This window comes from Lepisosteus oculatus, chromosome 1, assembly GCF_040954835.1.
Source record: "Lepisosteus oculatus isolate fLepOcu1 chromosome 1, fLepOcu1.hap2, whole genome shotgun sequence".
Lineage (NCBI taxonomy): Eukaryota > Metazoa > Chordata > Actinopteri > Semionotiformes > Lepisosteidae > Lepisosteus > Lepisosteus oculatus.
Window position 1 is genome coordinate 8276823 of NC_090696.1, and position 25786 is coordinate 8302608.

The window sequence follows — 25786 nt, forward strand, 5'->3', positions numbered from 1 at the left end:
TAATTCATCTAATGAATCACAAATTGATCGGTTGTCTTATTAATAGGAAAAAAGAACAGACTACATCCGCTTCAAAGTAAAAAATAATAACTGCAGCATTGGTTCAAAATTTACTACAAAACCGAACATGGTTTAATTCTTTTAGATTATTAATTCCGACCAGTATGACCTTCAAATCACCAAGGTATTGCAATCATTTTTATACTGTCTGTGGGAAAAAAAAAACACATTTCTTGATTTACATTTATTTAAACTTCACACAGTTTTCAGCATGATTCTGAGATGGACCTGTTTTTTTTAAGCTACAACTAAATGGGGGTTAATAAATGTTAATAACAGGCGAGCATGACCAATTTCTTTCTTTCATTGAGCAAGAAACAGGGTTTAAAAAAACACAGCATTTTTTAACGTAGTGTACTAACAATATGTGACTTTTTTAATTCAGAGTTATTATTATTATACTACCAAAATTGAATTTTATGGAATGGAATAAGTAAGACCTTTTGAAACTGACTGTGTTGCAGTTTTGTCATATAGCCACTGCAGCACAAAGAATAATTCATAAAGGAATTCAGGCTTCTTACAGCTGTTACAAGCAATCATATCTGTGAAGTTCAGGCTGGACCTAGGCTGAAAATGGCTTGTAGCATTTTCTACAAGGAGTAGTCATTGTAAGTCTGTTTTGCAAAATCATGGTTAACAACCAAGAACAGATGTTGTATCAGTTGCAAGTATGTTTCTATGATTTTTTTTACAGCAAGCTATCATTGCTTTCACTCACACTTTATTGCTGATACTAATACAATGAATGGCATTTTAAATTGTAGGATGGGTATCAGATTTTGAATGTGCATTACAGGAACAAGAAAATGTCTTCTAATCACTTCCTTTATATTCCCTTGCAACACCTTTTATTAAAACTACAGCCTACGAATGAGAAATGGAGTGGTGACAACCGACATGCAGGAAAAAAGAGGCCACTGGTGGGCACATACCTCTGCATTTCACCTTTAATAGCACAGGTCCTGTAGAAGTAAATTGTGTTTTATTTGTAGCAGTGATCTCATCAGACAAGAAAATATCCCCTGCCTATTTTGTTGTCATTTATTTTCAAAACAGCTTTTTTTTCCATAAGTTGTTCTCATCAAAAGTTAGAAGCGGCATTTGCAGTTTAAGGTTATTTGATGCTGCAGTGGTAATGAGTCCATGTGTTTGCTCTAGTATTGATAGTAAGCAGGTCTCATCTAATTACCCAGTATGTGTTCTCTCAGCAGTCATTCTGTAATAGCACCCCATGCTATCTCTCTCTTCACTAGCTCCTCTGTTGGTTTCCTAATCACTCCATTTGTTTTGCCTTGCTGGATGTTACATTGTTCAGGTCCATCTTTTATCTGCAGTTGTTTGAAGCAGAAGGGAAATTTATTTTCACGAGCCAAGCTGGTCTCTAGCATTCTTCGTGAAAGGGCTTGCCAAAAGAATAAAGGGAAAGTAAAAATGGAAATATTATGCAGAATGCAGAATTTTAATAGAGAGTTCCTGGTCTTTAATATCAAAATTATGTATTTTTCCAAGTGCCATTGCACATGAAATCTTTACTCTGTACAGACCAAAGCATATAATTTAAAGTTAATGAATTTCTGAAACATTGTTAGATAATTTTGATTTTTATATTTAATAAAGAGTGCCATACTCCTTTGTTTAAGAGTCACTGCTCTTAAATGCTGTCCATTAATCAGCAGTGCAGTTTTGTTTGAAAGAACTCCCAAACATAATGCCTGCATTGCTTAGATTAACATACATTTACTGTTGCCACAACAAATAATCTGAAGTAATTTGGAAAATGCCATGAAGACGCTGCATAATAGCACATATAATTCCATAATCTTTGTATCATATTAGAACTTCCCTAAGTAATCCTCTTGATTCCTAATGGATCAAAAGCCTTTTACCAAATCTTGCCATATCCTGTAGACTCTGCTAAGCCTCTGTCCAAGCTCCTCTGTCTTTCCCCATTCCCCCATACTTTCTCTTTCCCTGTGGTCTTTAAATGAAGCATATACACACTTCACTTCACTAGACTGGTCTTGTCTCTCTTTGTTCTTCACCACTTCCTCTTCAATAGAGGGTGATTCTGTGGTGTTTCTATTCCATGGTATTCCATTTGTTGTGCAGACAAGGCTCTCTGTTTAACACCTTGTTGGCCCAGTACCTACAATGCACATGGTGTATCACAGATAATTGTAAAAGTACTTTTGTGTGAGGTTTGCAAAAACACTTTGAGACACACTCAGGCAGAGGCTAGGCTCTAGAGAAATAATGGCAGGTGGAGGTGTAGTCACTGCTACAATACACCTTGAGCTTTGTCACAAAAAAGTTGGTATTCTGTTTTTTTCTCACACCCCTACAGGAGTACTGACTTTATATTTGAATTTCATATTTGGATCTTGTGTTTTTAAAAGAGATGTCTGGATCTGCAGATTGGATTCAAAGATGCAAAAGCTTGTCCTGCATTCCAAAACACAGGCATCGCAGTAGCAGTACAGGTTATTTGAAATGTATGAGAGCTCCGGCAGGCCTCTTCAGAGGAGACACAGTCTTGCATATTTTGATGCTGACCACAGTCATTATACAGTATGGTCACAAAAGTGAGCAAGATTGGTTGGAGATAGGACCAACATTAATCACCTCAGCTGGTGAGGCAGTTATCCTTCAGGAAGAATAAGAGATTAGCCAATGAAAGAAAACCTACCAACCTACTGAAAGAAAAGGGGGTTCTATTTTCTAGAGAATGAAAATGAACTGTCAGCCCAAAATATTAAGTAGTCAGGCTAACCCCAAAAATGATAAATAATGAATCCAAGACAGCTTCTTGCTAATTATACAGTGTTGTCTAATGGTGAGACAGTTCTAGCCCTTTTACATGCAAAATGTTGGAAGTTAAAGCTTAACTACAGGAGATTGTCTTAATCTAATAAAAAAGAAGAGTGTGAAGTTACCATGAAATGCAAAGTAAGTGGCAGGTAATAACTGCACATTTAAGGAACAGAGCATTTTAGAATGCTTAATTATATTTGAGGTGGATGGGTTACATACAGTGCATATGCCATGAAATAAAGTTTTTTTTAAGGTTCATTGTCAGGTTCAATGTATTCAGTTGTAATACCAATTTCACAGTTAGTATTAAAGGAAGTACAGTTTAAATGCTTTACATTCTCTCACTACAACATGGTTGCAAAAGTACCTGAAGATGAGTCCATTCAGAATATGTTTTCTACTATCATAGTGGTATTGTTAAATTGTATTTATAAAATAAGCAGAAATATATATTTTAATGGACTCAAGCAGAACATTTGCATCAGATCAATTTTCTGGGGTTTTACAAATAATTATATCATACTGTAGGTATGAATTAAAACATCTTGTTAATGGTGAACAAATGCTGAAAACAAAATGGAAACAAAATGTTAATGGCTTGCATTCCTCTGTTGATAATGCTATAGCTTCATTAATCCTTTTTTAATGGTATACAAAATATTTTTACAAACATTATAGGTTCATATGAAACTTTTTGGGGAAAACTGACATTTCTGTTAATTTTTTAAAAGCACACTAGATGTTCTTTATGAGTTTAGAACTCATAATTACTTTTTAAATTAAAAATTCCCAAGCATTTGGTTTCTCAATTTGATATGAAAATGGTATGATACAGTACCTATTTTCCAGGTGTTGTGTCATGTTTGGGTCTAGTAATTGTCCAGTTATAATTAGGATTCCCCAAGATAATAATAAATCATCATCTTTATTTTATATAGCGCCTTTAAAGGTGGATTCTCAAAATGCTTTACAGAATGACAAAAATCAACACTAAAAAATACACAAAGATATGCACAATGATATTACACAATGAGAGGAGACTGTAGGTGGGGGTACTGAATATAATAGGATCAAAGGTTTAAATAACCAGTTAAGTAAGGGCACTCCTAAAGATGAAGGTTTTGAGTCTAGAGAAGAAGGGTTTGAGTTTAGATGGTTTCTTGGGTTCACTAGGAAACGTCTGGGTCAGGATGGGATTGAGCCAGCCATGGTATTTCTACTTGTTACGTATCAATGATTTCTAGGGTTTGCTGGTCACTGTGACCTTAGTGTGTTGTTAGTATCTCATTATACCTTCAGTTCAGTTTGTCTTTACTGTGGGCACTCTAAAAATGGACTTAATTTTAGTTTAGTTCAAATGAAATCTTACAGATAGAAAACTATATAAACACATGATGCAAGCTTTTTTTGCTATAGTTTTGATTTGACACAACATAAATATTTTTGTGTTGTAGCTAGAACAACTAATTTGTAGTGCGGTTTTTGATGATGGCAGATTTGGTAACAATTAATCTTCCTCATAAACAACTTTTCAAAGCATTCCATGACTGTGTCCTTTTAATATAATGATGTGCATGTACAGTAATTTATGCCACATTTTTGCTACATATTATATTAATAAATTAGGTGTTTGAACCATTCTTACATGTTTTTATTATCAAAGAGTTGAATGTATTACTGCTCTGATGTGGAACAAAAAACAAGTAAATGTTAAGATTTGGTTGTTCTTAACTCTTTGTCATAAAATTTTCTGAAAAAAATTAGGCACTGATGAATTCAGATTATTATTTTTTTCTTACAATCCTTGCCATGATATAAAGGTCAAGACATTACATGGTGACAACTCCTGACCTTTAATAGGACTGGGTGTCTATTATCCAAGCAGTCTCGCAATATATTTCCTGTGTTATGTGCAAGAGTAAAATGGGGTTTTATATATAAATGTCAATGCACTCAGTAATAGTGACCTCAGTTAGAAGATTTATTGGTTAAAAACAGCGAGGTTTCTCTAAGGCCTCAGGTAATACTGCAGGATGGATGACCAGCTTTAATGTTTAATTCACCTATATATGCAACTGGTACAATAGTTAAATATGCAGTATATACAGTGTACTGCATAATGTGTATTACATAGGGATAGGGAGTTGGTTTAAATTTCTAAAATATTATACTTCTAAGTACTTAATCATGTTGCATTGCACTTCTTGACTCATTAACCGGTCTTATCCGCACATCATCACCTCCAGAGTCATCCATCAGCCCTTTCCAATTTAGTTGTCTTCTCTTTGAACGTGTATAAATAGCTAGTATTTGTGCCAGAATGGCAACTCACAAATCACCAGCAGTGTGGTATAAATACAGGAGAATCTTAGATGAAAACCTTTGTTTATTGTGCACATAAGACAAAATGAACCAGAAGATGATAAAGTAAAGCTTAGCTTTTGATAACTGCCCAATATACAAAACTGGTTACTCTGTATGGGAGAGCATTGATCCTTTTATCTCTTTACATAATGTGAGTTTATAATCTCAGTCCAGCAAACAAAAATAAAAGCATAGTCCTTACATTTGTTCAAAAAACAGTGCCAATATTCACCTCCCACCTTACTGTCCCTACTGAAATGAATAAATTGGCTAGATGCATGTGCCCAAGTTGGTTTATCAGGTGCTCATATGTGTTGCCCACTGTTTGGAAAATGTTTCAAAGGTATCTGTATTTTCTTTTGATCACCTCAAGGTCTTGAATCACACAGTGTCCATTCTGGAAGCACTTCACTTACTTTCATCTGTTGTGAATATAGAAACACAAATATTGGATTCTGGCCTTCAATACCTAAACTACTGCCTTTTAGAGAATTTGAAAATTATATAGAACATTGTGTAAGGGCTACAAATGGCATTCCAACTGTGTTCTTACAATCCTGTCTTTCTATAAAGACTCTCTGAGCTATCAAGAAAAATATGGACAGTTAATGATTTCATGTCCATGGGAAGTTTATTAAAATTAGTTAAAAATCCAAATGCCCACTCTGAAATCCATTATAATTTATTACACTCTCTCAAGATGTTGGCACAAAAAACTCTCCAGCAGAACATCTAAACATTACTCAACAATACATTGTATTCTTTACATTTTGAGAACGTTAATTCATTTGTTTGGAGTTTTTTTAACTACTTATTTATGTAGGAATTTGCAGAGAATTACAGTATATTTATATGGAGAAGTATAAGTCACATGAAATCACTGCTGGATTGCTTCATTAGCAGATTATGTCATTAGAATGTCGGTTTCTCCCATGGTATGTTTCAACATAATTATTTGAAGGTAATACAGGTTAAGTGTGTATGTCCAGATGAGAGCTTTTTTGTGCCAACACTGGCAGGTGTAATAGGGTGTAAAGAAGCTGTAACTCTTTATCCTGCTTCTTTAACTGTAATTAAAATGTGGCAGATCACTTAAACGTTTATTTATTAAACTTTAGTGTATTTAGTCTTGAATAAGCCATGTAAGAGGTCTGTTAGATGGGAATCATGGTATCAAAGGGATGATTAGACCCAGTCTGACAAACTGTCTGCCATTATTCACTGTCCTGACCACTTGAAACCACCACTGTATATCAGAAAGTTAACTAGGGACAACAACATGTCGTCTCCCTCACATTTCCACTCTTGTATTTGTATAAAGCTGATCCAAAATACCTGCTGCCTTAATATATAGATATCTTGGGGCACTTAAGCACCTAGCCAAGCAGTTTTAGAACAGCATTCCTAAATGCAATATTTTCTTAATTCACTGGGCCTTATTTTGTATGTTTTCAATGTGATGATAGCCATCTAATTCACCGGCAGTTTAGCAGGTGAGAATCCAAATACCCTGATTTGTGTAGTATTCTGTGCTACAGATTTTTTCCTGCCAAACAATTTAACTCTTTTTCATATTGCTGGGGTTTTGTAGCATAAAACTTTATTTTAAACCATTTTTCAAAGGAACAGCTGTATGTTATATAATACATTCCTGTTTTGTAGGCTTTTAAGAAAGTCTCTACCCATGCAGTGCAGAAAGAAATCTAAGCATTGGCAGAGTTTGAAAGACAATAGCACCAACAGCAGCCAACAGGTGCAAGCCTGAAGCAGGGTTTATTGTTTGTATTTGTAAGTTTCAAGTTAATCAGCATAGCAGTCCCGTGGTCTTCAAAATAGTAGTACATTGAAGTTTTAAAACAGGTGTTCGTGGTTTTAATAGGAACTCCATTTCAACATATTGTTATTGTGTGTCATGTTACGACCCCGAGTGTCTTAGGGGCAAAGGGGTGTAACATTTAGGATAATTTTTGGAAGCAGGTGGGTTCTGGTGAGAGACTAGGAAGCATGATAACAAGGGTTGGTGTAAAAGTGATTTTTTTAAGGTGAATAAGTGACAGCTATGTAATAAGACACAATAACACACAGGGTTAAGGAACTTGAGTGTTCCAAAAGAAAAGAAAATAACAAACAAAATGGAGCTGGCTAGGAAAGTGAGGGAAAGCTAACCTGACTACAAAAGAAAACTCGAAACACACGGTCTTCGGCGTCTTCAACACCCTAGCTAACCTCCACTGACTACCCAAAACCATACAAAACAAACGACGCACGCACGCACGCACGCACGCAGCAAAAGCAAAGCGGGACCAAAGTCAAACAAAAGGCCTCTTCCTTCTGAAAGCATCCATGTTATAGTAATTAAGATGAGTTGTGATTGGCTGAGAAGGTGATTGATGATGACAGCATACTGAAACAATAGTGTAATGATGGACCAATGAGGAAGGGAGAACAATCAAGGTCAGCAGTGTGGAACATAACAACAAACACACGTAGACCACACACTGGGACATAACAGTAACCACAATGGTGCCTGCACAGTGTGAACTGAACTGGAAAAAATATTTTGCTCAGGAACATTTTGTAGTATGGGACACAATGTGTCCCAATTTTTTCCAACCACTTTCACTATTTCACCATAATGCATTTGCATTATCTTTAGAAGGAAACCTACCGAACTCTGGAGGTAAATGACCAAATAGTTTTTTAATGATAGGAGTTATTATTACAAGCTACATATTGAAAACAAATTAAGAGAAATAGTTCTTAGGTAACCATCTTGGTTTACACAGGAAGTTTATTTTTACACAATGGCATCCTATTAAAATTTAGCTTTATAAATGTAAAAAGCAATTGATAAAAAAAACATTTTTAAGCAGAAAGAATTGATGTAATGGGCGGGCTTTCTCTGAACCTTTAATGATCAAAAAGTGGAAAATGATGAAATTAGCCTAATTTTAATTGCCAGCCTTCATTTATAATTCATAAAGGAATACACACTGCCAGACCACTATTTTGGTTGACAGAGTATCCTAATTTTTGTCACAAACTTGATAGCTTATCCATCGCAGTATACCATACACATAAAGACAATATACCATAGTATAAAGTTACCTGACTACCCAGGCACAGTTTCAAAAGTGGGTTGGAAAACAATTTTTTCCAGTCACTACAGACTTGTGCTTTTGTTGTGTCTCCTTAGAAATATGCATTTTCTTTTGACTCATTGCAACATTATTTTAAACTAATTTTTGAAAAAATTACTGTGTTATCAAGCTGTTTCTGTGAATTGTCTTAGAATAAAATGTCAGTCCCTGAGTATAAAAGAGGAAAACTTAGTATTGAAAAATATTGTAAATATGAAATGCAGCAGGCTTAACTCTCATGGATTACCCATTATTTTCTGGCAAATGTTTTCTTCTGTATTTGTACAACACTCTCAAGCATCCTAGTGTGAACATTTAACAGAGGAAGGCAATCATTGTTCTTGTTTGTCTTGAAGAACTTGGGTTTATAACCTGTCCAATTAATTGTACTGTTATATTTTTTCCTTTTTCATGATTGTTTGTAAAACCCACTCACCTTCTATTTAATAGGACCTCATTGTGACATCTGAATAGGTGGTTCACAAGCTCAGGCTTGTGAGGCCTGAGCACATAGAAATAACAACAGACAGCAACATTATTTTGCCAGAAGACTATATTCAGCAGGAGCCAAAACCACAAAGACATGTCCTAAACCAAACCTAGATCAATTACCCTCTACTCCCACTACCAAACTAAATGCAATCCAATTATATACCAAACTAAATTACCAAATTAACCCCATGTGTAAATGTGGCTCTCAGACGTTTACCATTCTTTTAATTAAACAATGAACCACATGTGAACCTGTCTACAGACAATACAGGCCTTAACAACCTCTAGTGGCAGGTCAGCTGAAACAACTATCCTCTATACAATTGACCTGTCACATTCATCTAATACTCTATAACTTAATTTGGAATTACTAATTTTATTGGTAATAAAATTCAGGACCTCAGTAAGAGGGTGTAAGATGGTTAGTAAGAAACCATCATCAAACAGACCTTCGTGGACAGTTTGTATTACTTTTCATGTACTTTTTCCTGTGCTGTTGAGATTATGTACATGTGCTAGAAACATTAGTTGCTTACACTGTTTTTTTAATTATTGCTCTACATACTTATTTGTGCTTTTATATGGAGCAGTTCACAAAAATAGGAAGGTCTCCATTGTGATATTGCAACCTTTTTCACAATAAGAGATTGTTAAACATTATTAAGACATCAGGATTTGATTACTTTTGTACCCTATCTTCCTTGTGCCTTACAGATTAATAACCATAAATGCATATTTATGATTTTAGCTCATACAGTGAGTTATTACTAAGTAATTTGTTTCTGGTTTACTAACTGGAAACCTCAACATGAACATAACATGATTTAAGTTTCTTGTGTTATCTCCTATCTTAAGCTTCTTTAGGTTTTCAGATGTTTTACAGTTGTGGGATGCTTTTCATTTCAAACCTTTTGTGCAAGCATTGAAATCATACTTATGAGACTAAAAAAAAGTCACCTTTTATGCAACTGTTATTGTTTTCCACTTTTTTTGCACGTTCATATTTTTAAAATAATTAAATGAAATAGGTGAGTATGACAGCAATAAAAAGAACATGTTGAAATTACATGGTTATAACTGTAATTTTTGTATTTTTTTATTTTGATAACATTTTAAGTAACATATTTGGCATTTACATTTGCCCCCACATTTTATATAACTCTCAAAAGCATACAATAGATGGCACACAGGAGATTAGAAAAGAAAGCATGACACTTTAGAAGTGTTTATGTGGATACATTTCATAGCAATAATAACTATTTTTGAATGACTTTTAAAATTGTTTCTTTTTTACCAGAAAAAAACATGTTTTGTGGGCATTCCTCTGGTACTAATATATGTGTGAAAACTACATGTCTATGCTTTATTCATGTGTAAGTGTGGCGATTTGCAATGGATCAGGTTGATTCATTCAAAACACGTTTTGAATGGCAGTGAAACTAAATCAGTTTTGTGGAGAACAGATGGATCAGGACAAGTAAAAAGATGTGCCACTGTTGAGGGAACAGATTGATACCACAAAGAGACACTAGCAGACAGAGAGGGAATGTGAATTCGACTATGGAGAATTTGTAAACGGTACATTTGCCTCTGGGTACAATTAGGAAAACAAAGTTGCAAAAACCTTTATATATAAAATATATATATATTGCTTTTTCTTAATGTGCAGATGCTAAAGAATGGAAAGAATTGCAGCACACAGAAGTCTTATCTGTGCTCCTCCCCTGAGCCTGGTTTTAAGTTGAAGTGCTCTATTATGTTGACACTTATTAATACGTATTTGGGCTTTCCACTGGGGACCCCCTTGGAGTTCAAGGGAATTGCGGATGTCAAAACTGATACCAAGTAAACAATGAAACAAGTTATGAATCCTTTTTAGTTCAGACATTGCAGACTATAAATCATGACAGAAACGCAGTGGTTGTCAAGGAGACCAACCAGCTTAGGTCTCCTTTCAGGATTTAGCAGCCAAACCTTTCACCAGCTGTCCGTCTCCCCCATCTGCACCAAAATATAATGATGCTGTGCATCTGTATTCAAAGGGACCCGTGGCACTGTGTCTTGTAAGAAATAAATGTTTAATGATGCAGCCTGACAAAGAAATGACTGCAGATGGTTCCAGTGGTGAAAGAGTTAAATTTGACTTGTCAGATATCTCAGTTCCACCCTGTACTATTAACCGTTGATGAAATATTCATGATTGAAGACAGTAGTCACATATATTACAGACAATTGCAGGAAGATACAAAGACAAGCTTAGCTTAATAGTCTGTAGTTGATGCAATTTACAATTCAAGACCTCTAATAGCTGGGATCACTATGCGGTTTCCTCCTGAATAATGCAAAACCTTGTAAAACCCACGTCTTTAAAATGGCGACTGTGGCATGTTTCATGAATAACCTTTGAGGCTCAAAAACTCTTTTCCCCCTTTGAAGCAATTTTAAGATACGGAAATCATTTCAAAATTTAAAGCAAATTAGCTGACATCATGGTAAGGCCGCGCGTGTCTTTTCTTTCGACCTTTAGAACATGGACTTCTTCCCTCTTAAAGAGGTTCATCATAAATGGAAAAGGTAAATGTTGAGATCCCCTTAGGTTCTGTTAATTCACCACTTATACGACAGGTATTGTCAACACCTTGCTCCTTTGAAATTACTGACTTAAAAGTTGTTTTCAGTTATTTAATTAACCTCTTAACCGAGTAATGAATAGTTTAATAAGATGTCCTCATTTTCCATGGCTAAGAAGTTGTGTTTTTGAAGTTACTTACAAAATGTAATAAATAATTTGAAACATAAAAAGAGCTGAATAGGATACATTCGTTCTAATTAATCAAATTATCAGTGCAATAAAAAGCTCAATTCAGTAGCTGAGAGCTCAGCTGGAATGAAAATCAGCTGATATATACTATATAACCCATGACCAAAGGGTTATAGCCAGTTATTTTCTCATGTTTAATTTAATGAATGTAATGTTAAAGTAACAGCCATGGAAATATATTCTAAACAATTGTGATTTCACTTAAAACCAACTGAGGTTTTATTTCCTAAATTTTGTTGTGAACAGTCCTGCATGAGTGCATATTGATGTTATTCATGGCAAATTTTGAGACCAATGTTTTGTTTTATAAACAAGTATTTTTTTCTGGTGTACATAATATCATTTTAAGAAGAGTAATAATTATAATATTTTCCCTAAAGGCAAATTGACACTCAGCTTTAACAAATTGTACCTGAAAAATGCACAGAGGAAACAACTAGGAATAAAAAAAAATATCTAAATGGAATCTGTGATATTAAATGAAACAGCTGCACCACACTAACTACCGAAGATAAATTATGTTTTAGTAAATGTAAATGTTTTTGTCATTGATTGAAATTGCTAACTTAAGTTTCTTTGTGGCATTTTAATGTGCTAGATAATAAAAATGTTCATTGTGTACCTTTAAGAAACTTTTGTCCCTGCCAGTGATGTTTTCTGGTCACAAAGAGATTCAGAAATGTTTTAAAACAAGGGGGAGGGGGTAATAAGACAAACTATTAAGGAGGAAGTCAAAATGAAAACCCAAAAGAAAAACAAAATGTTAAAGGAAAAGGTAATTAAAAGTTTATATCATAAAAATGGAATAATAATGGAAAGATTATTAAGAAAAAATACAAGATATAAAAGAAGATATATTACCATGCAGTTGTGAATGATATTGAGCTTTGAACAGAGAAGACTATGAGACCAGAAGATTCCTCAAAGGCATTGACAAAGTCAAGCCAATGGACTAGACTGTGAAACAAGAATAAAAGGACACCAGTGAAAACAACTTGGAAATGTATTTAAAACTGAGAACAGGATGCAATTCTACCCAAATGACTGTGGGTGTATAGAATAGGCTGTCCAACCATGTTATTTAAACTGATACCCTGGAGAAATGGCTGGATGAGATCTTCAGAATAATTAGCTACTACCAAACATGCTAGATATGCCAAATGTTCTCCACTCATTTTTAAGTTTTCCAATATTCTTATGAGTAGCTGAAACATGGCAAATAAGACACAAATTACAAATGTATTAGTGCATATAGTACCATCCTTTCAATAATGTGAGGAAAGATGGAAGAGTGGAGGAGTAGCAATATACTTTAACTTTCAACCACAAGAACTTAATCTAGGTAAATCAGGTATCTCACAATCTGTATTGGTAACGCTTCTAAAAACATTCAAAAGGTGTAGTGCGAGGTGCTACATACCCCAAAATTCAGATATAAATTATATTTCGGTCTTATATGTCAAAATTGTGGATGTACTGTATACTGTATGTAGATGGAGAAGTAATTCTTATGGGAGATTTGAACTTTCCCCACATACATTGGAAAAAGCCATTAGGAATGTCAGCAGTAGAAACTGAAATGGAAAATGAATGGTATGGAAATTGGAACCAATTATAACCAATGACTGTTTTCGTACTCTGGTTGTCAAAACACCTGCTAGAGGTAATGTTCATATTGATTTAGTCTTTCATGCAATCAAGAGTGAGAAAATCAAAGGTGAGAAAACCATTAGAGAAGTGTGTTCAGTTGAAACGTTTTGAAATATATATATGGAAAATGTACAGGTGGAATCCAAAACAATTTAATGAAATTGCTCTCACGTAAAAGTAAATCAAAGGAAAGCAGTTATAAATTAGAAGAACAATATTCTGTTGAGGAACATGAGTATAATGAGATTCAAGCAAATATTAAAAAAATATTAGAAGGGCCAAGAAACAACTAAAACAGATAATATTGCAAAGGAGTCTAAAATGAATACATTTTTTTAGGTATTACAACAACTGAATACCAATAAAGTACACCGTGTCTCAGAGACAGAGATAGAAAATGACAGGGTAATAACTGACCTAATTAATATTTTACAAAGGTGTTTGCCAAGGAAGGTACAGACATCAAGTCTATTGTATCATATTTAATGTGCAACTGGATTAAATAATATTAAATTGGTGTGTCCAAAGTGTTACATGTACTAGACGTACTTAAGATGAACAAATCTCCAGAGCCTGATGGTATTCAACAAATTGCAGCACTTCAATGCTTATAATTATAAGTTCCACCATTGAATTAATACCCTCACTACTTATTTAATTCCTTGCTACCATCTATGGTAATGAACAGGACAGTGCTCACTGGAAGCCTGTTAAATACAAGTGAAATATGCAGCAACTTGGGCTTTAAGGCTGCCTTGTTTGATCAATCTGTTATCACAGGGAAATTGTAATTTAAAGTCATTCTTGGGCTGACTAGGGAGCACTTCATAAATCCTGTAGTTTAAAGCTACTGGCAATTTACATTTTCTGTGTTTCTAAGGGAGTCAACTTTGGAAGAAGCCATTAGTGCTACAGGGACATCCCCATTTTATCATTGCAGCAAAAGTTCTGAAGCCACTTATGAAGGCGTTGGTGTAAAGGACTTTTCTCTTCCCTTCTGCCTTTGGAGAATCCCCAGTAGTGATGAAAATCCAAAGAGCTTGCAAGGTCATCCAGTTAGTACAGTTTGAAATTTTTACGCTGAGAAAGATGGACACATCTGGGGAAGAAACAGTATTCTTATGTGGTATTAAGCTTATAAAATGCCATTTGCAATTTTGATTAAAATGTTTTGGGGTTTTATCCCTCCTGTGTTGCTGAGGGGATTCTAGCACATTTAAGAGAAACCAAAAAGTCTTTAAAATTATAATACTTGCAATGAACTCAAAGGTACTCTCAGTAGATTAAATAAGGTCCTCTTGACTTAAAGCGTACGTATAGAATTGTCTCATTGATGTACTATACAAGGACAATCTTCAATTTTAAAACTATCCCGCAGATTGTTTCTTGTACATTTTAAAGAATTAAGGCTCTCATGGCTCTTTCATTTTTTCCCCCTACATCCATTGAAATTATTATACTGTACAAACCAGATACCTCGAGTGTGCTTATTCACAGTGTAGAAAGCAAGATACCCGATATGTGTTGCTGAAAAGATTTCCCTGTAGGATATTAAGTTTACTTAAAACTAAAAGAAACTGACCTAGTTCAGCTTCCATCTGCCAGACCCTGACAGGAAGCTGTCTTTGCCAGTATGGAAGGGGGCATTGGGGGCAGGTAAATGCTGAAAGGTGCATTACAGAAAAAGATGCCTGTATAATATAAAAAAACACCCAATAAATATATGGAGTCATTAAAAACTCAATAAATGCTACTGATTCCACTACTTGTGTTGCTTGTGTGAAACTTTTAATGCCCCTCAAGTTTCTTTTCTGGGTATTAATATACAAGTGGTTTGGCAAATGAAAGTGCATAGGAGTAATGGGATTGTGAAAGTCTATCATGGTTCTGTTTTCAATGGGGCATTGTACTTTATCTGTGACTGTTATGCACAGTACATTTCTCCAGCTTTTAAGATGTGTCTCTCTGAAGTATCTGAATGAATATGTAGCGAATTAATACAGATTTAGGAATGTGGAGGTTTTTTTTCTAGAACACAATCATCAGTCCATGATTAAACACTGTACTTTAAAACGGACAAAATATTATTTCTGAAAATGGGTGGGAAGCTGTATTATGGATCTATTCATAGGTGAGTCTGGGGGAAAATGGACGTACAAAACACATCCTTAAGGCAAGAGTGCTCTATATTAATGTGTGTGGGGAAAAACACAAAACTATAACACAAAGTCCCTGCTCTTTTCTTAGCTCTACTCTAGATGGCTGGGCAGCTAAGATACTTGCATCTCCAAAACAAGTTCATAAAGTGTCCACAGACTCATCTTTGGGCACTTTCTTGCCCCTTTCTACCATTTGTGCAGCGCATAACACAGGCTATGGCCTGTTCTGAGAGAGCAAAGGTTGTTTTAATAATCACGCAACCAACTTGACCAGGTGACTGAGGATGGCAGGTCACCAACCACAGCGTTTCGGGATATTCTGTACTGTTCAACAAAAAGTGCCAACTTGTCTGATCCTACCACCTTATTACAATATGGAATTAAATAAATTAATTCAGCTTCCTTTATGCCTCTTGAAAAAAAGCTGTAATTAGACTGATTTATTAAAGAATAAAGAATGGCACCAAAAATAGAAGAAAAGGTTTTTCATGATTGGAACAGTCAGACTATTGGGACAATTGTTTTTTTCAATAGAGACAAAAATAAAAGAACATGTAAAGTTGAAGTACTTTTCAAGGTTTGTGATTAATAATAAAGGAATAAAGAAATGCTAAACACGCCTTATGAATATTTCACACATGCTTTCATAATAGAAGACCTTAATAACATGCCCCTTGTTATAAAACCAGCTCCATTAGTATGGGGTAACTTCAGCATCATTGATATTGAGGTTTTAAATAAGGAAGGGGGGCTTAAAATTAAGGAAATGATTAAATATAATTTATAGTACCTTAACTAGAGTCAATGAATAACCAGAATATCTCGATTCTCACTAAAAATGAGAGCTGAACCCACATATTAAAGAATTGCAAATTCATTAAAGGGAGGACAAACCTAAACAGGAAACCTTTACTGGTTTAGTTATGGGAACAGGTGTTCTGGAAATCAATATTTTAATTTGAAGTAAAGTTTACAGTACCTGTAAAGTTGCAAAACAATGGGATTTAAAAACAGAGTCTTCATGAACTGATTTATTCTAATTCTTTTGAATAAGAAATAAGGACATTTGATACCACTAAAGCATAGCATATGACACTTAGATTTCTAGAAATTACTAAAATAAAGGTCCCTCATACAAGATTATGATTGATTGTCACATAAAAAATAGCAAGAACCCAAGATGGTGTATGCACATGGATTATGAACCTGTTAACAAAAAGAAACCTGAGTATCATCTTATATATGTGGCTAGTTGCAAGCCGTGGTGTATCAAAAGGTTATTTTTTATCCTGTTACACAAAATGATTTTATCAATGATTTAGATTCTGATATAATTAGCATGGATGGCATGGTGGTGCAGGGGTTAGCATTGCTGCCTTGCAACACTGGGGCCCTGAGTTTAAATTCCTGGGGTACTATCTGTGTGGAGTTTGTATGTTATCCCCGTATTCACATGGGTTTTCACGGTATGCTCCGGTTTCCTCACATGTTCCAAAGACATACAGATAGATTGATCGGCTTCTCGGAAGATTGGCCCTTGTGTGAGTGCGTGCTTCTTTGTGTCCATGACTGTGTGTGAATTGCGACTTATACAGGGTGTATCCTGCCTTGTGCCCTTTGCTTACTGGGATAGACTCCAGCTCCCACGCGACCCTGTACTGTATAAAATGGTTAGAAAATGGATAGATGTAGTTAGCATACTTGCAGATGATAGAAACAGCAGCACGTGAATTCTAAAAAAATATTTAAAATTGTGAATTAGTAGACAATTGGCAAAAGAAATGTAACATACCTTCAGTAAGTACAAAATCATCTACATATAAAGTGTAAAAATTACATTAATCACTTGGTTGATTCTCAGCTGCAGGAAATCAGCGATGAAAAAGTCCTGGGTGTTTATGTAGATTGTTTCAAGATAATATAAATAAAAAAGAGTAACAAAATGAATTTATATTAACAAAGATAGTGGAACTTAGGCCTCGCTGAACACATAAATAAGACCTCAGTGCATTCAGTTTATGTTGTTACACTACACAGAGTATATCGTACCCTTAGAGAGAGTTCAGTTAAGGGCAATTAGAGTTGTTCCTGGTCTCAGGGGATTGTCATATAATGTACAGATAGGCTAAATGAACTAAACCTGTTTAGAACAAAGAAGATTGAGAGGACATTTGATCTAACTGTATAGTCTGGTGTATAAGAGCTACCATGTTTTGCTACTTAGATTCACTAGTTCCCTGTCTGTAGCTTAAACAGTATACATACTGTATGGTCAACCTAGGGGAATAATTCAGGTTAAGTAGCTAACCATAGACACAGGGTCACAACCAGAAACTAAAAATTAACTTATAGTGCAGATCAGGAAACACTTCTTTGCCGAGTTCTGTTTTTGTCTGGAGCAGCCTTGCCAAGTGCCAAGTCTCAAACTCTGGGCTTCTTTGAAGAATGACTGGTTAGAATTTGAGATTCACCCTCGTTACTACCTAAAGAGGAAAATGCGCCAAATGACTTCCTTTTGTTGTGCCGCCTTGTGTTTTTTATGCAGGGATGTTTTCTGTGGTAGGTAATGAGAGAAGCAAAACAGAAAGGAAATCTGAGGAAACATTTATGTTTTTCTGGTAAAGACTAACACTGCACAGATGATAAAACTTACTTAAAGTAGAGTGAAGAACAGAATTTGTTTAAAGAATGCTTTTTATGACAATGCATATGCTGAAAATATTAACATTCACATGCTTACATGCGATATCTGTCACCAGCTGTTGTCTGTGTAGCTGCTGTTGCGTATCAAAGAACCTGCTGTAATTTTTACAGGTCCAGACATGATGTGACTGTTTTAGATTCTAAATTATCCTGTACTGCAGAACTCTGTTATAGTACCTGCAACCGATTTTTATTAGCACAAAACGTGTACTGATGTTAGTATTCAAAATATTTCGATGAGGAAAGGGTGATCTAGGTATAATTAATGTTGCTTCTTTCCTCGCTGCTGCTAATTGGGAATCAAAGGATGCTGACTATGTCCAATCCCTTTCAGGAGTGGCAGCTTAAATAAGACACGTGAATTGAGTACAGGACTACGATGAAGATGGTGTCACCATTAACTAGTCATTTGCATTTTTCACATTTAATACACGCATCACATACTGTACTGTATATTGCTATTAGTCTTTCCATTTAAGTATGTCTTCAGCTTTTTTTTCTTTGGCTAGATAACATGAAACTGGATCTGTGATCAGTATGAAGATCTTTTTGGTACTTTTTGTTATTTTCCTCTTCGTTTGCGCTGTAACTCAAAGCGACGTAGAATTTAAAATAGAAATAATAGTAATAACACCACTTTTGAAACATTGTAAAACACTACATAACCTGTAGTCTACCTGCAAGTTGATTCCTTTTCTGTGTTAAAAACTGTAAAGTCCAGTAGAAAGTAGCAAGTGTATATACCATTACTTTAACTGCGGTAGCCATCTACAGTACATCATGAGTGCTTCTGCAGGATGTGCTTATATGGATTGGAAAAGGGGTGTGTTCTCAGATTGTTTAAATGACTTTGAAATATCTCTGTGCTGTAATGTTTTAATGTTTTTAAGATTTATCTATGCAATTCAGTGTGGTGAATATTTTTTATTGATTGCTATTAGCCTAAAGGAGGGGTTTAAGATCATAAAATCTTCCCTCTTCTTCATTCCTCGTCCCTTCTGAGGCAGAATGAGTAGCTGAACTACTAAGAGAGTCAGCTGAAGGCTGTAATTTTATATTAACATGTATTTGGTCATCTGTATGAGAGGTTTCTTTGTCTCTTAAATCATTTATAAGTTCTTTCTTCACTTTGGTGTTTTGCTCATTAGGGGTAGAGGTTGCTGGGTGTGTATATACTGCATATCTTATTTTTTATCTAGTTAGATGAAAAACTCTGATGGGCGAATAGGTGAGTGGATTTTGCATGAGGCTGAGAATTGTTGTTATTTTCCTGTTTTACTTTCTGTTAATGAAATAAGACTTAAAAATTCTTGCAAAAAGAGCAGAAAATTCATTTTTTTCTTGGGATTGTATGGATCACCACAGGGAGCGAATTTATAAAATGCTCACAGCAGCATTTTCGCCTTCATCTATGCAAGTGTGGAGTTATCCAAAGGGACAGATAGCAAGTCAATCTTGCTTTATTTAAACAAACAGCAGAGCAGTCCCCCATGGGTTATGCTAGAAGGCAATATGATTATGAAACTGGGAAATTCTCGAGGGATCAATGTGGAAGTTGTATGTTTAACAAGAGAGAACACCCCGACTGATGCACTTAGCAGGTCATTTTTATATCCTCTCAAGTGCTCTTTTCCACATGTGTTGACAAGCGGATTTATTTGCAAACAGGGCATACCAAGAATAAGGCTCTTTGAATCTTGGGAGACAGAACTGTCCTTTTTGTTGACATGTAAATGCCCATGGGATAGTGTTTTAATACAATGACGTTCTTCTGATTGGTTAATATAACTCCTGTACGCTTTTTTTGGCCATAGTTCAGGCCTTAGTTGCCTTTCAGAATTAACTGTGCTATTAAATGTCCTAGGAAGGCCAAATCTGATTTATGTTACCTTTGTCTGATGTTTGTTGATAGTGATATTTTTAGTTGTTTTAAATAAGGCCTTTGCTCCCTGTCACAAACATACTCCAGCTTTACAAGAGCTCAGTTTATCATCATGGAAAGAAGACTGCTCAGTATTTCTTAAACATTTCTGAAATATCCTATTAAAATTAGAATCTCAATATTCAATATTCTCCTCCTAAAATGCCCCTTCTACTTCTTTTGCACCCACAAAGTTCAAATGTTTTAATGTCTCCCCTTTTCTGTGACTGTGTACAGGTAGCCAGCATTTCCATTAGTAGGACAGAACTGTCTGCTCTTGAATGTTTACAGTAAAGGTCAAAGTACTCCAGGCCTTATGCACATAATAGCTAATTAAATGACACATTACATGGTTCACATAGTTTGCATAATTCTGGCATATAATGACTATTTTATTTCCTAATGTTTTTCCATGTTCCTTAGGTCATCTACACAGTGATTGTTAAGGTTAAGGCAGCTGGATATTAGATGCACATTTGCTTGAAACAAAAGTGCATGAGTCATGCTTAAACTTAAGTCATAAATATACCTCTCTATAATAATTACTTTATGATGTCATATTTAAAAATATATATATGGTTTAAATTCGAATAACCTATTCCAGGTGTGATATCAGTTTAGCAGTGCTTACGGATTGTAAGGTTGATGGGGCAACAGTTTGGGTTTCTTAACTCTCTGCACACTCACTGCAGCTCTTTTCTTTTGTGATCACACATTGTCATGTTGCAGAAGGCCATAGCCAACAGCCCAGATCTCACGCTGTCAGATTCTCATCTGTGCTGCCCACTGAAGGAATCAGTGATGACATTCAGGTCAAAGTGGCAGGTTAGCAATGGCTCAGGTACAAATCAAAACATTTTATCATTAATGTCACCCATAAGCTTGTGAAGAAGTGATTGAAGTGTGTAGATATGCAAGGCAACTAACAAATTAACTCCCAAACACACATAATCCACATTATGGGGGAACAACTGGAAATAACTGACCATTGCTACTAAACTTCAATTTATCCATAAAGAAAAATTAGGAAGTGTTTTACATGGATTGGCCTCAACTACCTTGTGAAGCATGAAGAGCTAATATATTAAATGGCCATGAATATTTATTGGCTTTAGTCGATGCACAATGCTGAAGTGGCAGAACCATCTATGGAGACTTTGAATCCTACATTTATACAAAGTCAGACATAGCAGCCAGACAGCTATTTCTCTATTTGTATACAGTATAAATGTTCTTAGATGTTTTTGAGTCCAGGTATCTATGTGAATATACTGTATATGACAATAAGGATTTTTAGCATTCACAACCAAAAAAAAACCTGAGAATGCCATCTTTTAAATTACCGAATGCAATCTTTCTAATCCTTCTTTAATGGCAATCGCATTTAGCTCAGGTAAAAATCAGTTTGTGGTGCCGTAAAACAAGTATGTTTTTAATATTTAATAAACCCATAAGCCATATGAATAATTCCTAGATATGCAGTTGGAAGATGTGTAGGAAGAGATATGCTTGTCTTCCATTTAGATCCATTAAAAAGCAACTCAAATGAAGGAATATGTCATGGGCTAAATTCGATCAGTGTTTTTGGCTGGATATTGTGTCTTGGACACTACCCAGTTATAGAATTCAGTTTTGGAACAATGTCAGGAGTGGCCTTTGGATAACAGCAGTGAAGTGCAGTTGTTGAGGCTCTTAGACTCATAAGACAGGCTACAAGTTAAAATCATGAATCCGGGATGGGAGAGAGATAGAGTTTTTTGTTATCACCAAGGGGCGCTATTTGTTTTAGCAGCAGACTATATAAAGAGAACCCACAAATAAAAAATACACATGCACATACAAGAATAATTTGATAAGCAAGGTTATAGCCATACAGTAGGTATAAATTAGAACTTAGACCTACAGTATATGTTTTATAATTGGGAAATTTGTATTTGTGTTCTGAGGTGAGTATTTGGTATTTGTAAAACAAAGTGTGTGAAGGGTCTTCTGGAATGGAGAATGCTTTACGAAAAACTCTTGATTGATGTGGGGTAGGCCTTAAAGATCAGCACCAATGAATTTCTGACATAGTTTGATAATACTCTCCAGTGTGTTCTTACTCAGTTTCATATTCCAAAACTAGCAAATCAGGGTAACATTAAAGCAGATTCAATAAAAGGTGATAAAACATGATCAACAATGAATTATCAACCTTAAAATATTTAAGCTTCCTTCAGAACAATAGATGCTGTTGCCCTTTTTTGTAAATAGAATCAATATTTGCTTAAAAAATTTAACTTACAGTCCAGAAAAGTCCCAACTAGTTATATTTATCTACTATTTCCACTGATTTAGCCCTGATGAAGGTTTGAATGGGGGTTTAAGGAATCTTCTTGAAATCAATCACCACGTCTTTGGTGTTTGAGACATTCAGTCTCAGATACTTTGGGGTACTGTTTATAACCGAATTAAAGTAATTCACTTAGTGTGCTTCGCTAAAACACCTGGCTGAAAATTAAATAAAGCATCCAAATAATTTAATAATAGGATATTTTATATGTGCTGCCGTGCCTGTTTGTTGGTTCAAAAGGACTTTCAGCACATTTTCCAGCATGATGAGATATTTGTTTAACTTTGTAGCCATTGTCTAGAAATAATGTTGTAAAAAATATAACCAAATGAACATCATAAAATAACAAACAGGAAATATGAGAGTCTGTTTTGCCAAACACATTTTACACTTTGGCCTTTGTGCGAGTCATATATAATTTACATTAGTGATTATTGTACTTTGAAATGTGGAATCCTTGTGCGATTTTCTAGCACATTAATAAGGTACAGTAGCAGGTTTACCACTGTATAACATGATATTGTGAGATCTCAGAAGCCACACAAGGCTGAGCCTGGTTGGCTCTGGGATGAAAATGTCAAAGCCAGGGTTCTTCATTCCTGGTCATGAAGCAGCCCTGTATCTTCTGGTTTTCACTCCAGTTGAGATTTTTATCAATTGAGCTTATTGAACCCTTAATTGAATCAATTGATTTTTAACTCTTATCTGTGCTCAGGACGTACAAGGTCCTACAGAACTTAGAGGTCACACAGATAATTTCCTTTAAATATGTATTTTCCAAGCAATATAATGAGCAGAACTCTCTTTCAAATTGTTTTAAAATCGTTGTTGCCCTATATCTTTCTAAACACCTCTCATTTTTAATTAATGATGTGCTGCATGGCTCCATTGATGAATTTCTATCAAGCCATTTTTTGGTATGGGGCCCTCTTGAGACATTTATCTTATAAAAAAGGGGCGCAGCAGTGGCACTGTGGCTAAGGCTCTATGCCTGCAGCTGGAAGGTTGCTGGTTCAAATCCCATGGCTAGCAGAGAAATCCTACTCTGTGGGGCCCCTGAGCAAGCCCCAAGCTTCTGTCTCCCTGTCTCCCTGCCTGTGTCTCATGGAGAGCAAGCTGGGGTATGTGAAAAGACATATTCCTAATGCAAGAAGTTGTATATGACTAATAAAGTGATCTTATCTTACATGTATATCTCAATGGCACCAAAAGTGGTAAATATCAAGAGTTGTATAAGACACATGGATTGAAGGGAAATGAAAATGTTTAGAAAGTAAAGGAAGGAAAAGAAATATATAAAGGAAATGAAAAGAAGGGCAAAATGTTTTTAAAATAAACATGTCCTTCAAAGTTGGGTAGGTGTTGGAGGGGAGAAAAAAAATCAAGTAATTGAAACACTAAACCTAAGTGAGAGGAGAGCTGGAATCTAGCACATAGTGTAGTGCAGGTTACATACTAGTTTATAGCCCATTTCCATTGTTTAAGAACTGAAATAGTTTTCAAAATATAAGCAAACAATTCAATTTAATAACTGAATAAACTGCAGTACTTTATTGAGAAAGAAAACCAGAAGGCACAGGGTTTCCCATTACAGGGAATCACATCTCTGAGGTAAATTAATTTTCTTGTGCGAGTGATCTTTGTGGACAAGTTGGTGACACTTCTCCCTCTGGACCAGAGCCCCACCAAATCCTAGTCTGGGTGCCGTGCTTTTAAGAGGTGCCATCTTTCAGATGAGGCTGACCCAAAGGCATGACAACATCATCTTTCAAAATCCGATGACATACAAGCTCGTCTTTCTAAAATTATTTTCCACCTCGTCTGCTGTGTAGTGAGACTACTGCTGAATAATAGCTGCCTTCGTCCAGGTGGGTGCTGGTGGATGAAATGGGTCCCCTGTTACAGTACATGTAAAATATTTTGGGATAACTAGCACTATATATTATTGCAATATTGTTAGTGGTATTAGTAGAAATAATAGTGTTCTGAGTCAGTAGCTGTATTACATGATGCAGAAATGATTTGCTGAAAAAATGAAGTATCCCACACGTTCCTATTATTTTTATAATAACAAAAAGGGTACAGGGCATTATGCAGATTATTGAATTTTAAACTTGGTTAAGTGTTTTAAATAAGTTCAAGTGTTAACTACTTTCTTTATGTAGCTAGTGTCAATATTTCCAGCTTCAAGGCAAAGGGGGTGTTTGCTGAGATGTGGGTGGGTCCAGTTCAGTGATCAAAGCAATCAGAAAGTGTATCTTGGTTTGCGTTAATTAAGTTCTTGATAAATGTCTGTCAATCAACAGTCCAGAAAGACGCCATACAGTGTAAATCAGGTCAAGACAGAACAGTGGGGAAGAACAGACCACAAGAGAGAGAGGAGACAGGAGGAAACAGAACATAAATCATGTGCTAAGCGAGAGGTCCGTGTTCTAGATAATCTGAAGACCCGATTACAGCAAAATACTGTATTTGAACCTTGTAGAAATGTTGCTATTCTGTAGTTTTTAGGGAACTTGGATTTTCTGAGTGAAGACTTCCTCAGTTCTTAATAATAATAAAAATTCTTTACACTTATAAAGCACTTTTCTGGACACTCAAAGTGCTTTACAGGTAATGGTGACTCTCCTCCAGCACCACCAGTGTGCAGATCCAGTTGGATGATGCAACGGCAGCCATAGTGTGCCAGCACACTCACCACACACCAGCTATCAGTGTGGAGGATAACAGAGTGACAAAGCCAGTTCATAGATGGGGATTATTAGAAGGCAATGATTCATTAAGGCCAATGGGAACTTTGGCGAGGACACCCGGGTAACACACCTACTCTCTTCGAGAAACACCCTGGGATTTTCAATGACCACAGAGAATCAGGCCTCCATAGGCATTATTTTAAGAGTTGAATACCAGTTCTTGTGACTATGTCCATGATATTTCTAGAAAACACAAAGTTTCAGTAATACCACCAAATTAATAACATTAGAAAGCTCTGTATGGAAACTCACTTTGTAGGAATAACCCTTAATGTAACCAAGCTTAAATTAAGTAAGAGGTTGCTTCATTTAATATGCCATCTGGTGGCTTAATTATACAATGAAGTGATTTTTGCATCAATAAACCCTGATAATGATTTAGGCACATGCACATAAATGTGTAATGGACCCGAAATGCTCCTTATCCTAAAACCTAATGAGCCTAGCTCATCAAAATACCAGTTATTACAACAAGCCTCTCCATTGTAAAGAACAAATTGTATATTGTTAAGAAAATGGTGCTCTACTATATTAGATATGTCTGTCCTTCAACAGGATCTATTATTGTGTACAGGAA

At 35.4% G+C, this 25786-nt stretch overlaps 1 protein-coding gene across 4 annotated transcripts in view; it reads left to right on the forward strand.

Moving 5' to 3' along the window:
• ctnna2 (catenin (cadherin-associated protein), alpha 2) overlaps nt 1-25786 on the forward strand; it is a 559287-nt gene that overhangs the window by 473855 nt on the left and 59646 nt on the right. The gene's annotated exons all lie outside the window — the stretch shown is intronic.